The sequence below is a fragment of the Myotis brandtii genome, unplaced genomic scaffold, assembly GCF_000412655.1.
Source record: "Myotis brandtii unplaced genomic scaffold, ASM41265v1 scaffold730, whole genome shotgun sequence".
NCBI classification, from domain to species: domain Eukaryota; kingdom Metazoa; phylum Chordata; class Mammalia; order Chiroptera; family Vespertilionidae; genus Myotis; species Myotis brandtii.
This window is the reverse complement of record NW_005370887.1, coordinates 971,242-986,115: the sequence shown is the minus strand read 5'-3', so window position 1 is coordinate 986,115 and position 14,874 is coordinate 971,242. Positions and strand designations below refer to the sequence as shown.

Here is a 14,874-nt window from a genome sequence, read left to right as displayed (position 1 = left end):
GGAGAGGTGACCTTGGTTAAAACACATGGCACTAAGGAGAGCAAACACATTAAGAACAGTATGCTATATATGCCAGGTCCCTTGAAACACATGCTGTGCAGATGTTTCTTCCCTGCAGCGACTGTGTCAAGCAGCAAGGATGGACCGGCTCCCGGCAATAGACTTCCACCTTAGCCTCCATGTTTGTGAACTGCACAAATAGAGCCTGACTGCACATATTTTAAATTTGTTTCATAAAAAAGAAGCACTTTTAAAAAGCCATGTTTTCCATTGTATCTTTGCCAAAAAGGTCTATATTTGGAATATTACTGGAAAGCACCTGGCCCATTATTAAAGGAAATACTTTGATCCCCACTTGACAGCCAGTGACCTGTGTCTATTTTCTCTGTTAAATAGAGCACAGCAGAGCGGAGAATTGTAGGCCCCCCTAGTCATCTTCACTAACCTAGATCATCTCTCTAAATTTAGTAGTTAGGAAAGTCTGATGTATTTTACTATATAAATACACTTCTAAAATGTGTATTTACTATTCAAGTAGACAAAACATTGATTTTGAAAAGTGGGCATGCACAAGTACTGCTGCATATTTTTAAAATGAGATCAACTGTGTTTTTCCTGAACTTCAGGGCATTCAGCTATATTGATGTCTGTAGAGTGATAGTTTACTCACCCATCATTAAACTTGCTATTATGCTTCTGGTAGAAGCATAATATTTCTTGTAAGCAAGTAGGTCAAGAACATCCTTTTCCCAGTCAGTATGCTCAAGAAATATATACTGTACATTGATGAGAGGACTTTCATTTAATAAATGCTCACCCAAGTGAAAGACACTTTGAAAATGCTTTAAAAAGAAAACATTTTTATAGCTATCTTTGTAAAGAAGGGCTACAATGTAATCTTGTATTGTTAATGATAATGCTTCACTAGCCAAGTATTATATTCAACCTATTTCTCAGGAACATTGCACATGATTTTTTATATAGCTTCTATCTAATCATTTTAAATAACTTATTTCTTTGATAGAATTCTATTCATCCAGAAGAAGTAGTATAAAAAGAAAACTATAACACTCAAAACATTAATTGAAAACACATTTCTTTAAAATTAATGAGCTTTTAAAAATAGAATTCCTACTCATTTGTCTCCCCTTAATAATAAAACCGTCAAAAAGAATTTAGATAGCTGTGCAAACATAAATTGAAAAGCCATATGGGAATGCTCTATCAGAAGGAATAAAAATAGAATAAAATGTAACATTCCTAGGACTGCAAACCTACTACCACCTTCTAAATTCTTTGTAAGCAGTAAGATTCACAGAAGATAAGGAATGCCTTTAACCTCTCGGGACCTCAGTTTCTTCACTTATAAAATTAGGAAAATGTTCTAAAGATTTTCTCTAAAGTCCATTATTCAAGTCTATATGATAGTTCACATATCAGAGTTTACTTCACCCAAGAATGAATTAGTAAGAATTCTGATGTTGTCTTTGCTACTTATCAAACCAATGGACTTGGCTGGATCTTCCTATGTAATGCTTTTCTTTAGAAAATACACCTGCTTTCCACTGCCTTGTAATGACCTAGCAACTATAAGGTTAGATGTTACTAAAAGAATTGAAAAAAATACATACAATTTATTTATTTTTCTGAACAAGTATTCATTGACCACTCTGCTGATTTTAGACTCGCAGGATTTAACGTCCAGTGTGCCCCTGGCTGCACTCCAGCCGTCCTACTTGTTCATCCCTCTCCAATTCACCTACATAGCCTGTTCATACCTTTCCCTTTGCCCTCAAACCTTCAATACCTTCTTCTACACTCTCACTCTCAGACGTATCACTAAAAGCAGAAGCACTTTGAAAAGGACTTCCCCAGACTGGGAGTCTCATATATACAACCCACTCAGACTTCCAGCCTCATATTTCCAACCCACTCAACCCTGTGCCCATGTAATCTGCTTTCCCTCCCATTACTAAGGATAAACAATTAAAGTGCCTACCCAAGGCCAATTCTCCCCCGTTTGCACTTCGTTCCATGCTCTCTAAGCTACTCAGTGGTGTCACTTCAAAAATACTTGTTTTCTTTTCAAACTGCATGGTTAATCTTCTCTTACCTTCTGGATTATTGCATATGATTATGCCCTACAAGTATAATGTCCTCAGTCTTAAAAACAAACAAACAAAAATCCCTAATTACTCCCTTCATCTAGCTATTGGCCTATTTTTTTCTTCTCTTTTTAATAGCAAAACACTCCAGAGAGTTGCTTGTACTTTTAATCTCCAATGCTACTTCCTCCATTTTCTCTTAAACATAGTCCAAAAAGTTTCTTTTATCATCACCATTTTAATTGAGCAGCTTCTGTCAAAAAAAAGATTTTTTATATTGCTAAGACCACTGTTAACCTCTCCTCTTGTTTAAGACCTATCAGCAGCCTTTGTCAAAGTTGACTAATCCCTCCTTTACTTAACTTTTGATGCAACACACTCCTAGTTCTCCTGCTCCCTCCTTGGTTTCTCCTTCCTTGTCTACTCGTCTGTTTTTCTTCATCATTTCCACAATCTCCACATGTTCACACTCCTGAGGTCCCTCATCAAGCCCCACCGGGCAAGGGGCACAGCCTCAGGTCCCCCACCCTGGCCCGGCACCACACAGCTTCAGGTCCCTGCTGATCGCTTATTACAGCTCATTATGGGAACCCCGCCTCTGGTATGGGCGCAGCCATCTTGTGTTATGGGAACCCCGCTTCCACTGTGGGCACAGCCATCTTGTGACGGCATGACAGAGTGAGGGTCAATTTGCATATTACCTCTTTATTATATAGGATAATGCTAATTAAATTTTATATAAAAGCATACTTGTGAAAAACAGAATTATTTTAATAGTAATCTGTGACAGTATATAAAATAAAAGTATTTCAGCTCTAGAATACAATATTTAAATAATTGTGTTTATTTAGCTATTTAATTTATAAAAATAAAGTTCGGAAAACTATGCCATTGTTGATACATGCATGTATATATTTCTCATTCTGTATGAAGATCATGAAAGATTCTGTAAGGCTTATTTAAATATCTATAATAATAAAAGCATAATATGCTAATTAGACCAGACAGCCAAATGACCTTCCAGATGAAGCCAGGGCTGCGAGGGCCAAGGCCAGCCACTGCGGCTGCGAGGGCTGAGCCCCATGCACGAATTTCGTGCATGGAGCCTCTACTTATCTATATAAAGTTAAATGTTTATTTCCACAGTGTTAACAGGATTTGAATATCACTTCTTTGCTAAATTCATAGTAGGCTTCTGAGCTCTACAAAAACAACTTTATTAATTTTATATTTTTTTACCATTTGACCATTAACTAAAGCTTAATGTAAATAATTTAATGTTTTAAATAACAATTTTAAATATTCCAAATTTATCAAAAGTACTACCTAACAAATCAAATAATCATAGAGAATTTTGCCACATTATTTAACTGCATTAGAAATTATAGCAGAATAACTGGTACTACATACAGAAAACAGTTATCAGCAATGCAGATGAAGACAATTGTTTATACCTTACAATTCAATTTTAAGAGACAACATACTATGGAACAGTCAATTTTATAGCATTAATTTTTCCATTATTTTAATAGATTTTTAAAGGTAAGTTCTCTGAAGCAATAGATTATTTTTAATATCTTTTAATTTTTATTGCATTTTTGAGGTGACATTGGTTAATAAAATTATATAGGTTATAGATTTCAGGTGTATATTTCTAGAATACTTCATCTGTACATTGTATTGTGTGTTCACCATCCAAAGTCAAGTCTCCTTCCATCAGGATTTATGGTTTCTTAACCCTCTTCTACCTTCCCCTTCCCTGCTTTCCCTCTGGTAATCACCATACTTTCCTGCATCTATGAGTTATTTTAAAACAATGTAAACTGTAAAGGTCGAAGCACAGACCACTGGCTTGCAGGTGCAAGTCAAAGAAGGAAAGGGGAAATGGCTGCTCAATTTCCTTCTTTTTAACAAAAGGCCTTTCCCCTACATAACTGTTTCTCAGGCTACTGAAAATAGAGTGCAAAGAGAGCTTGGAAGAGGCAAGTAGAGACTCCCCTGGTTAGCAGTAAGCAGGAAGACTAATGTTTTACAATGTTAAGAACAGGGCATAGAAAAATTGCCAGTTACTGACAGCAATTTTAATACCAGACAAACTGATCAGGAGAAATTACATCTAAGTACAGCACACATCCACACAAACACACACACAGGTACATGCACAGAATGAGATGGGTCTACTGGTTTTACTCAATCTGTACATGGGAAAAATAAAATGTTGTAGGTCTTTAACAACAATTAGTAAATATTAATCCTTAATGTAATTAAAATGACACTATACCAAACTTTTTGTAAAAAAAAAAAAAAGAAATTAGACAAACACAATGAGCATAATCATTCAGAGAAATTTAATTTGGAGAGGAAGTTCTAAGGATTCAATCTAGCCCAAAGTAAAGTAATACTGAAATTCAAAGTGTAAAAACATAACTTTAAATAAATTACAAACGGTCTTAAAATCCCACTGATTAAATCCATGGGAAAACCAGTATTATACTTACTTTGAGCAAGGTTCTTAAAGGCTGCGTTGTGTTGTGGTGTTGTTGTTTTGTTTTATTTTTTTTTGGTGTGTGTGTGTGTGTGTGTGTGTATCATGGTAATCAGGACATATGCAGTTCAAAAGGAAGCATGGCTAGACTTCTGTTCCATGTAAGTGATCTTGGGTGGTTAGGCTGCTGCCTCTCCCACTTAACCTTAGACATGATGTCCTTGGAATCTGCCCCTCCACCACCTGCCCCACTCTCTTGTTCTTTGCTGAACCTTGGTTTCATTTACCCAGATCCCTATCTATGCCAGTACTACAAAGAAGGGTGCTCCAAAGGTAAATCCACTCCTTTGTGCTAGGTTTGACTCTGGCAGCCCTTCACTCGAGTTTCTATGACCAGAACACCTAGTGTTCATTTCTTTCTGTAACCACCCAGCTGTCTGTTTCAGTGGATCATCCCTTTCAGCTTCTTTATACAGTGAAGGGAAGCAATAAGGAATAGATGACTCTCTCCAAATGATTACTGTAATGGGCCCCACGTCTTATACACAGGTGGGCCTCTGGGCATCTTCTGGAAGGGCAAAAATAAGAAGTTCTGGAACTGATATCAGGCAAATGTTTTCATTTATTATCAATACAGAGCCTAGCAAAAGCAATGCATAGAAAGAAAAATCAATTGCTATGTAATAAACCATTAAATAAATATTTAAAGCACAGTCATATGGCAAAATTATTTTACTTTCTGTGTCTACTCAAGAATATCTATAGAAATCATAGTTGTTTCTGGAGACAAACTACAGGCAAGAATTTGACAATGTTAAACAATTAAACATTTTTTTTAAAAAAAACTAATGATGAAGAATTTGGAGTCCCCTATAATTTTTTTTTTAAAATCAGTTAAAAACTAGTGGATAATCAAACACAGATTGCAAATATTTCCAGGCCTTTTAACTGCAGAATATTTAATGAGGTACAAAGCCTGTGCCTATCATTGATCAATTTACATGAGTCATTAGAAATCACATAAGCAACTGTGGTTTATGAAAAATGCATTTCCATAGATAAGAAGACAGTAATTGCGGTGAACAAATGAATGTCATCATCTAACTAAATGTGACAGAGTAACGAAGCAATTAGAAAGACATAATTAAAATATTTCTAAATTCTGGAAGTAGTGAAAAACACTCTCCATACACATCTTCTGCAGACCTGTTAAAAGAGAAAATACTCTAGAACAATGCTTCCAGTGCACCAGGTCCATGAAGGTTACAGTTGTGCTGTGAAAATTAGACTCCTTAATCCAGCAAGTTTGGGAAAACTGAATTAAACAAAATTTAAAAGGTTTATTTACAAGACATTCAAAAAATTTATTATGCAGAGTTCACTGTGAAACACCAAGTAGGGTTACTTAGTTTTGAACACTAAATGAGATGGAGTTACATAATAGGATTTTATATATGCACTAGAGGCCTGGTGCACAAAATTCGTGCATGGGGTGGGTGGTCCTCAGCCTGGCCTGCACCCTCTCACAATCCAGGACCCCTCAGGGGATGTCCAAGTGCTGGTTTCAGGCCTAAACCAGCAGTCGGACACCCCTCTGGCAATCCAGGACTGCTGGCTCCTAACCGTTCACCTGCCCGCCTGCCTGATTACCCCTAACCACTCTGCCTGCCTCCTTGATTGCCCCTAACCCCTCTGCTTGCATGCCTTATCACCCCTAACCACTCTGCCTGCCTGCCAGATCGTCCCTAAGTGCTCGCCTGCCTGCCTGATCGCCCCTAACCACCTCTGCCTCAGCACCCACCGCTGCAGCTTCATCCAGAAGGATGTCTGGAATGACATCCAGAAGGTCGTTCAGCTGTCCAGTCTAATTAGCATATTACGCTTTTATATATATATTAGAGGGCCAGTGCACGAAATTCGTGCACTTGGGAGGGGGGGTTCCCCAGCCTGGCCTGTGCCCTCTCACAGTGCGGGAGCCCTGTGATCAATCTCCCAAAAGAGGTAGGCCCCGCCCACCCATCCAGGGCTTCTCAATGGATTGCCCCAAAGAGGTAGGCTGGAGCTGGGGTCCCCACGACAGGGGACCTCTGGCCTCGCCGTGTGGAGGCGGAGCTGTTGGGACCTGCCTCTGCAGCTCTGCGCACATGCAGCCCCGTCCACCCATGTGCCCGCCGCACATGCAGCCTCCTGGTGATGGATTGTGATGGCATCATGGCGTGACAGCGTGAGAGCGTGATGACCATTTGCATATTAGCTCTTTATTATGTAGGATGTATATTTACTAGTGTGTGTATATATAAATTTCCACATAATAATTTGAGAGGTTACTATTCAACTGAATACCCTTTTGGAAATGTTTTGTCCAATATTCTTAGAAAATATGGTAAGAGTAACAAATTGACTATTACATACTCCTTAAATTGTATACTGATCTTCCTTAATACTAACATGAATTACATTATAAACTGGAAATCTGCTCAACAGCTGGAGCAATTAAGATCATTTTCAGTAAGTTATGTTTCAAAAGCTAGCATTCCTTCTTATGATTAGATATTCTTTTCTTTTCTCTACATAAATTCCCCTAAAATTTCAATAATCAGAGCAAGTTTTACATATTCTATACATTTCTACTCATTTCATCTAAACTTTCTTTGACCATCAGTAATGCTAATCTATCCAACAATATCCATATATGGATATTGGTATTTTAATGTGGCTAGTTCAAAGTAAGATGTATAAATATACATTGTAAATACACATTGATTTCAAAGATTTAGTAAAAAATATATAAATGTCGCATCAATAATATTAATACTGATTATCTGTTGAAATAATATTTTTGATACAATAGGTTAAATTTATTATTAAAGTTAATTATATCTGTTTCTTTTTACTTTTTAAAATATGGTTACTGGAAAACTTAAAATCACCTAGTGGTTTGCATTATACTTGTGTTGAACAACTTTGGTCTATATCACCCATTTTATTCAATTATAAAATATTCTGTGCTAATTCTATAATAACTTTTGCTAATTTATTTTTCTATCTACAGCATGCTTTTTTTTATACAGAAGCTAGAGGTCAATACAGAACTTAGAAAAGTTAATTTGAATACAAATAAATATGCTTTCATTTATTACATCAAGTAGATATTGAATTATTTCTTTCCATTAGTAAACTGATCCTAAAATTAGAGTTTAATTTGCATATGTGCCTTAAGAAAGGTAAGAGGAGAGCATAGCCAAAGCTGTTCCCACAACTCTATGAGTATATGTAACATGTACTTTAAGAATTCACATATTGAGATAAATGGAGATATTTTTGTTGTCTGTCACATTCCCAGAAAAGGTACAGAGGGAGTTATTGACTCTTATTTTATACTAGAGGCCCAGTACATAAATTCATGCACGGGTGGGGTCCCTCCCGGCCAATCGGGGCCCAATGGGGCTGGCTGGCTGGGGAGAGGGAACACAGGAGGTTGGCCAGGGGGGAGGGAGGTTGGCTGTGGCAACTCACTGACCACCTGGACAGGGAGAGGGACTGCAGGAGGTTGGTCAGCCAAGGGAGGTTGGCTATGGGAGTGCACTGACCACCAGAGGGCAGCTTCTGTGTTGAGCATCTGCCCCCTGGTGGTCAGTGTGTGTCATAGGTACCAGTCAATTGTCTGGTCGTCCGGTCGTAATAGTCGCTTAGACTTTTATATATATAGATTTTTAGTTTATCTTTATTGTTGAAAATATTACAGATGTCCTCTTTAATTTTTGTGGTGTTTTTTCCCATTGACCCCCTCTTCCCTGCACCTGCCCCTCCCAAGCCTTTGATGGACAGGGAGAGGGACTGCAGGAGGTTGGTCAGCCAAGGGAGGTTGGCTATGGGAGTGCACTGACCACCAGAGGGCAGCTTCTGTGTTGAGCATCTGCCCCCTGGTGGTCAGTGTGTGTCATAGGTACCAGTCAATTGTCTGGTCGTCCGGTCGTAATAGTCGCTTAGACTTTTATATATATAGATTTTTAGTTTATCTTTATTGTTGAAAATATTACAGATGTCCTCTTTAATTTTTGTGGTGTTTTTTCCCATTGACCCCCTCTTCCCTGCACCTGCCCCTCCCAAGCCTTTGACACATTACTGTCTGTGTCCATGGGCTATGCATATATGCATATAAGTTCCCCAGTTAATCTCCCCCCAAAACCCCCATCCCAACCTTCCCTCCGAAATTCATCCATCTGTTAAAAAACCTTTTGTGAGTGCTTCTTTAGGAAGTAAGTATACGTCACCATAAATGTTAAATCAAAATTGCTGCCAATTTTCCCTACAGACTGCAAAATTCCTAAGGACAGAAATTATTCCCTTTTGATCTCTACATTTATAGAAAGCACCATCATACACGGAACATAGGAGCTACATAAATAGTGAAATAATCCACAAACAACAAAAGTTAACTATATTTAAGTATATTAAACTAGATTAGTAGTTCACTTTACACAATTTCTTCATAATATAATACATTTAAATAAAAACCTTCCCAAGTCATTACTTTTGATAGATTTATAAATATTTAAGCTAATCATAAACTACAACCATATCTGTTCCCTAAGGTGTTAGCATAACTTTGTAGAAATACGTGTTAAAGACTCTAGAATGACCCTTGTTCATAAGAAAATGGGCTTTTCTTCTTTTGATATGATTTTCTACTTGCTGAAAGAATCCTGAAATTTTAAAAAAGTTCCTAAACAGGTATCAAGATATTTGCATACACAGTTATTATTCTGGGTTAAAGTAATAAAGTCTCCTTTTAAAATAGTAATGCAATATCTAGGTAAAATCAAACACTAAGCCATTACCATTTATATAATCCTCAATAGAATTTAGGGGGCAGTGTCAGAAGGAATTAAATCTGGGGTAAAGAGGTTCTGTTTACTTTGAGAAAATATTTTAAGTGTAGATGGTCCTGGACATAGACTGTGGGAAGGGGATACCACATATGCCACCATGGCTTCAGCTCTGAGAAGACTGAGTGCTAGGAATGAGGCTACCAGAAAAAGGAAAGAGGGAGGGGGGGGGTGGGGGGGGGGGGGGGGGGAGAGAGAGAGAGAGAGAGAGAGAGAGAAAGGGAGAGATGGAAGTATAAGGGCAAAATCTATAATAATAAAAGCATAATATGCTAATTAGACAGGACATCCTTCTGGATGACCTTCCAGATGAAGCCGCAGCAGTGGGAGCCAAGGCAGAGGCCCGCAGCCAGCAGGGGCTGAGGCAGCCACCACGGCATCAGGGGCCGAGACCCTTGCACGAATTTCGTGCATTGGGCTTCTAATTAATAATATAATAGGGAAAACACTGCATTGTAATCAAACACCATGAATTTGAACCCTAATTCTTCCACTTACTTGCTATGTGATACTGTATAAATTATTCAAGTGAATCTACAATTGTTTTTCCTGTAAGAAGCAAATACCAAGATTTATAAGCATTACAAATAATACATGTAAGGAGACTGGCATATCAAGGTTTCCAACATATGGTAGCAAACAAATGTGAAAAAAAAAACCCTCAAAAATCAATGGCAACCGAAGTTCACAAATTTTACAATAGGACTTGATGATCAAATCATTCTAAACAATGTTGCCTTGCCATTGTTCTTAATTTCTTAAAAATCAAACTCAAAAGGATTAAATCCCAGTATATGATAAACAAGAAACTACAGCGACATTATATGAGTGGCCTGCTTTGACTAATATACACATACACACTCCCAAAGTGTAGTACTACAAAACTATCATGATTTTTAAAAACAATTATGACCAATTAATTCTATCAGTTTGTAAAAGCAAAGCAACACAGGTATGGAAAAATATGAAGAGGCTTTTCATTTTCACAGCAGTTAGAGGATATTCCAAACTAAACTAAACATAGTGTCTTATACCAACTCAAACTTTAAGCTTTACAAAGAATATGAGTGGTTGAGATTCTTGGAAACCAAAGCCTTACCTACTATCAATTAGTATAGCTGAATTTATTTTAGTGTTTAGGACAAAGTATTATATCAAATAACTTAAGCACTGATGACCCCAAATCTTCCTCACACATTTTTGTTTTGTTTGTTTGCTCATTCAGTTTTGCCTTCCTTGAGCAAAGAGGAAAGGAGAGGGCTAGAACAGTCGGTTATATACAGTTCAGTTTGTGTCAACTTTTAATTATAAAGTGTTTTAACCTATTATAATAGTTAGAAAAATATTTCATTTCAACAAAAATATTACCATGGTAGCAATTATAGAGTACCTTATTAAATCAAGGTTAAATAACACTTTAGTTGAAAATGAAAGGGCTAATTAAATGATTAAATTGAATTTTCAGCAAATATTACCATAACTTTTAGGTGTCATTTATTTGAAGAGAGAAATTTAACACGTAGAAGTCCAATACAACCTATAGATCAATTCTTCTGTTCTAATATTAATAAATTATAGAGTGGGTGGAGAGAGATTAACTGGGGAATTTATATGCATAGATGCATAGTCCATGGACACAGACAATAGTGTTGTGAAGGCCTAGGAGGAGCAGATGTGTGGTGGAGGGAGTCAATGGAGGGAAAAAAGAGGAAAATCAGTAAAAAAAATATTTATGGATTTAGCTCATATGTTGATTACATTTTCTGTGTTTCAACATTTTTTTAAATATCTTAAGTTTAGAAACCTCATTATTAAACAAAAAAAATATCAAAATTTAAAACCTATTTCAAAATCAATATTTGTAAACATGAACATTTCAGAAGATACAGCAATGAGTTCCTTACAAAAGACCAAATAATTTCTGAATTTTTGTGTAACAGATACTCTTGAAAAACTTAAACCTAGATAAAGAGATTAGTGAAAGACTGACCATTTTTTTTTCATAAATGAAAGACAAATCTGTTGAAAAATGGGCTTTAAGTTATAACCAAACTAAAGGTAATAAAGTGATAGTCACAATACATATAAAAATCAGAATAAGCTAAAAGGTTCCAAGGCATTTACACTAGCAAAACTATCCTACTAACACAAAGCCTTGTAACTCTTATTTCTGAAAAGAATCTTTATTGATTCTTCATCAGTTTTTTTCAAAGGAGCTCCTTTTGGACTGATGGATTTATACATTACCATCAAAAGGCCTCTTACATGATTGATTTCAAATAGTTCTTTTGAAATTTAAAGGTCAATAAGCATCTCTTTTAATGCTAGCTGTAAATGGTGAATTGAAGTTTTCAACCAAAGCTGAATCCTTCTGGAGTTGAAATGAATCAAGATGAAGTTCACTGAAATTTTACGTTAGACTCAACATAAGGTCTCAATCTGTAACAGCAAGGGTCAAAAAACATTTTATCTTGGCATAGAGTTTTTTTGTAATCTGTTTCTATTTCTTTTTTCTTTAAATCCTCACCTGAAGGTATATTTTTTTATTTAAAATCAATAAAAAAGATCTCTAAAATCGAGTAAAGGAGAGAGGGAAGGAGAAGAGAGAAAAACATCAATGTAAGAGAGAAAGATTGATTGGCTATCTCCCATAGGCACCTGAACAGGGCTCAAATGCAAAAACTAAGTATGTGCACTGACTGGGAATCCAACCTGCAACCTTTTTGGTGTACCGGATGAAGCTCCTACCAACGGAGCCACCCGGCCAGGTCTAATGGGTTTCTATTTATATTATGACATAGCATCAAACTAGTATGTTTCTGTAACTCATATTTCACTGTTGCCTCAGAAACATATTCAAATGTTTTATATCGTATTGCTTGAACAACTGAACGTATAAGACAGTGGAATAGGATTACTGAATTTTTTAAAGCTTTATTAAAGTGTGACAGGCATGCCTATTAGTTAAATTAAAAGATATATATTGGCCTTCCATATCTGCAGGTTTCACATCTGCATATTCTACCAACCATAGATAGAATATATATATATATCCCAAAAAGTTTCACAAAGTAAAACATGAATTTGACACTCACGCCAAGCACTGCACTGAATCCACATGAATGAAGTGTTGTGCAGGAATACCCTGCTGTAGCCACTATACAAATAGAAGTTATATGCAAATATTACTCCATTTTACATGAGACTTGATCATCCCTGGATTTTTATTTTTTGCAGGAGGGAGGACCAATCTGCCTTCCACAGATACCAAAGATACCTAAAAACTGGCTGAAAGGTACTTAATTTGGGGTAGTGTCTTGATTACTTTGAGGCAGTTACATAGATAACACAAAGTTTTCCATTTCAACCTTTCCCATATTTTATGTGAGAATATCTACTATGTGCCTGAAACTCACAGAAGAATTAGTTCATTTTCAAAAAAACTATTTCTAATTTTCTTCAGAAGAGTAAACAAGTTACTAAGACTCTAAGAATTCCTTTCTCCTATGTTATTTAAATTTTTCTGATCTGTTCCTGGTTCGCTAGTAAGGTCTGAGCTGCCTTGTTGTTTTCAATTTTTAAAAAACAAAGTGTGTTTTATTAAAACAACCTATTAGACTCTGGCCCTCCAGATATCCAAAGGGAGTGACAGGTCATAAAGTAATAGCACCAATAAAGACCACAAAAATGAGATCAAATACTCTATAGTACAATAAATTCCATACTTACAAGGTCAACTCTGTCTACACACAGTACAAGTTACTTAGCAGAAATCACACTTTAAGCAACCATGGGTTCTAAAACTGGGAAAAATTCAAAACACCAGGAAGTCTGAATCTCTCATTAACATACAACAGATATAGTGAAATAACTGATATTCAGATATAGATAACTACCACTAATAAAGTTCAGAATAACAAATACCTAAATAATAAGTGCTGCCAGCTACTGAGCATAGTTTACATGCTAACCACTGTGCAAACTGCCCTTAAATCATAATTTTATGTAATCTTCATAATAGTTGTATGGCATAGACAACAGTTTTCCCACTTTGTAAATGAGAAAATTGAGGCCTGGCTTAAATACATTGTATAAAATTAAGTCACTGATAAGTAAGTGGGCAGGAATTCTGATCTAGGCTATTTGTTCCAAACTATAATCTTCTAATCATAATATCACTGTCCTAGAATAAAAGACAGGGAGCTCTTTTCTTCCTAAGGCATCCTATTGTAGCTACTGATCCATTGGGTCTACAAAGACAACCCAAATTAATACCCCAACATATTCCAAAAAGACTTAATGAATTTATCTGAATGAATAACTGGAATTCTGATCTAGGCTATTTGTTCCAAACTATAATCTTCTAATCATAATATCACTGTCCTAGAATAAAAGACAGGGAGCTCTTTTCTTCCTAAGGCATCCTATTGTAGCTACTGATCCATTGGGTCTACAAAGACAACCCAAATTAATACCCCAACATATTCCAAAAAGACTTAATGAATTTATCTGAATAACTAAATGTTTACTATACAGTTGATATAGTATATGTATAAATATTTAAAATGTACATGTCATGACCACCTAATATCCTATATAATAAAATCCTAATATGCAAATCAATCATATGGTGGAACAACCGCTCGCTATGATACACACTGACCACCAGGGGGAGGATGCTCAATGCAGGAGCTGCCCCCTGGTGGTCAGTGTGCTCCCACAGGGGAAGCGCTGCTTAGCCAGAAGCCAGGGCTGACAGCTGGTGAGTGCAGCAGCAGTGGTGGGAGCCTCTCCCGCCTCCTCAGCAGCACTAAGGACCCCTCAGGGGATGTCTGTCTGCCGGTCTGCCAGCTCATCCTCCAAAGGATCCTGGACCGCAAGAGGGTGCAGGCTGGGCTGAGGGACCCCCCCCCACCCAAGTGCACGAATGTTGTGCACCGGGCATGTAGTGCTATATAAAGAATAAAATCAAATTCCCTCATTTCAGTATGTTTAGTTCATATTTTTAACTTTAGCTCCCTTCTTCTGGGAACTAGACTTTTATAGAATTTTGTTGAGTATTATCAATTGGCATTATCCTCAACGGTTTTTTCCTCTTATTTTGTATACTTTATATCAGGCGAGATAGATGTTAAAAAAATACAAATGTCTTCCTGCAGGTAGAAGTTCTCAGCTTTTTAATGACCTATATTTAAAATTAACTGGAATATAATTGTTATGGAGCAAAAATAACAAATATTAACTGGCTTTCCAAGACTGCATTCAAGGGAGTACAGGAAGAAATGAGATTAACATACTACCCAAAGCAATCTATAGATTCAATGCACTCCCCATTAAAATACCAACGGCATATTTCACAGACCTAGAACGAACTCTCCAAAAATAAATCTGGAAT

The 14,874-nt window shown here is 36.6% G+C and overlaps 1 protein-coding gene across 1 annotated transcript in view; it reads right to left on the bottom strand.

The window, feature by feature from the left end:
- The window catches only part of CCSER1 (coiled-coil serine-rich protein 1), a 148,672-nt gene that overhangs the window by 71,724 nt on the left and 62,074 nt on the right, over positions 1-14,874 (bottom strand). The window lies entirely within an intron of this gene.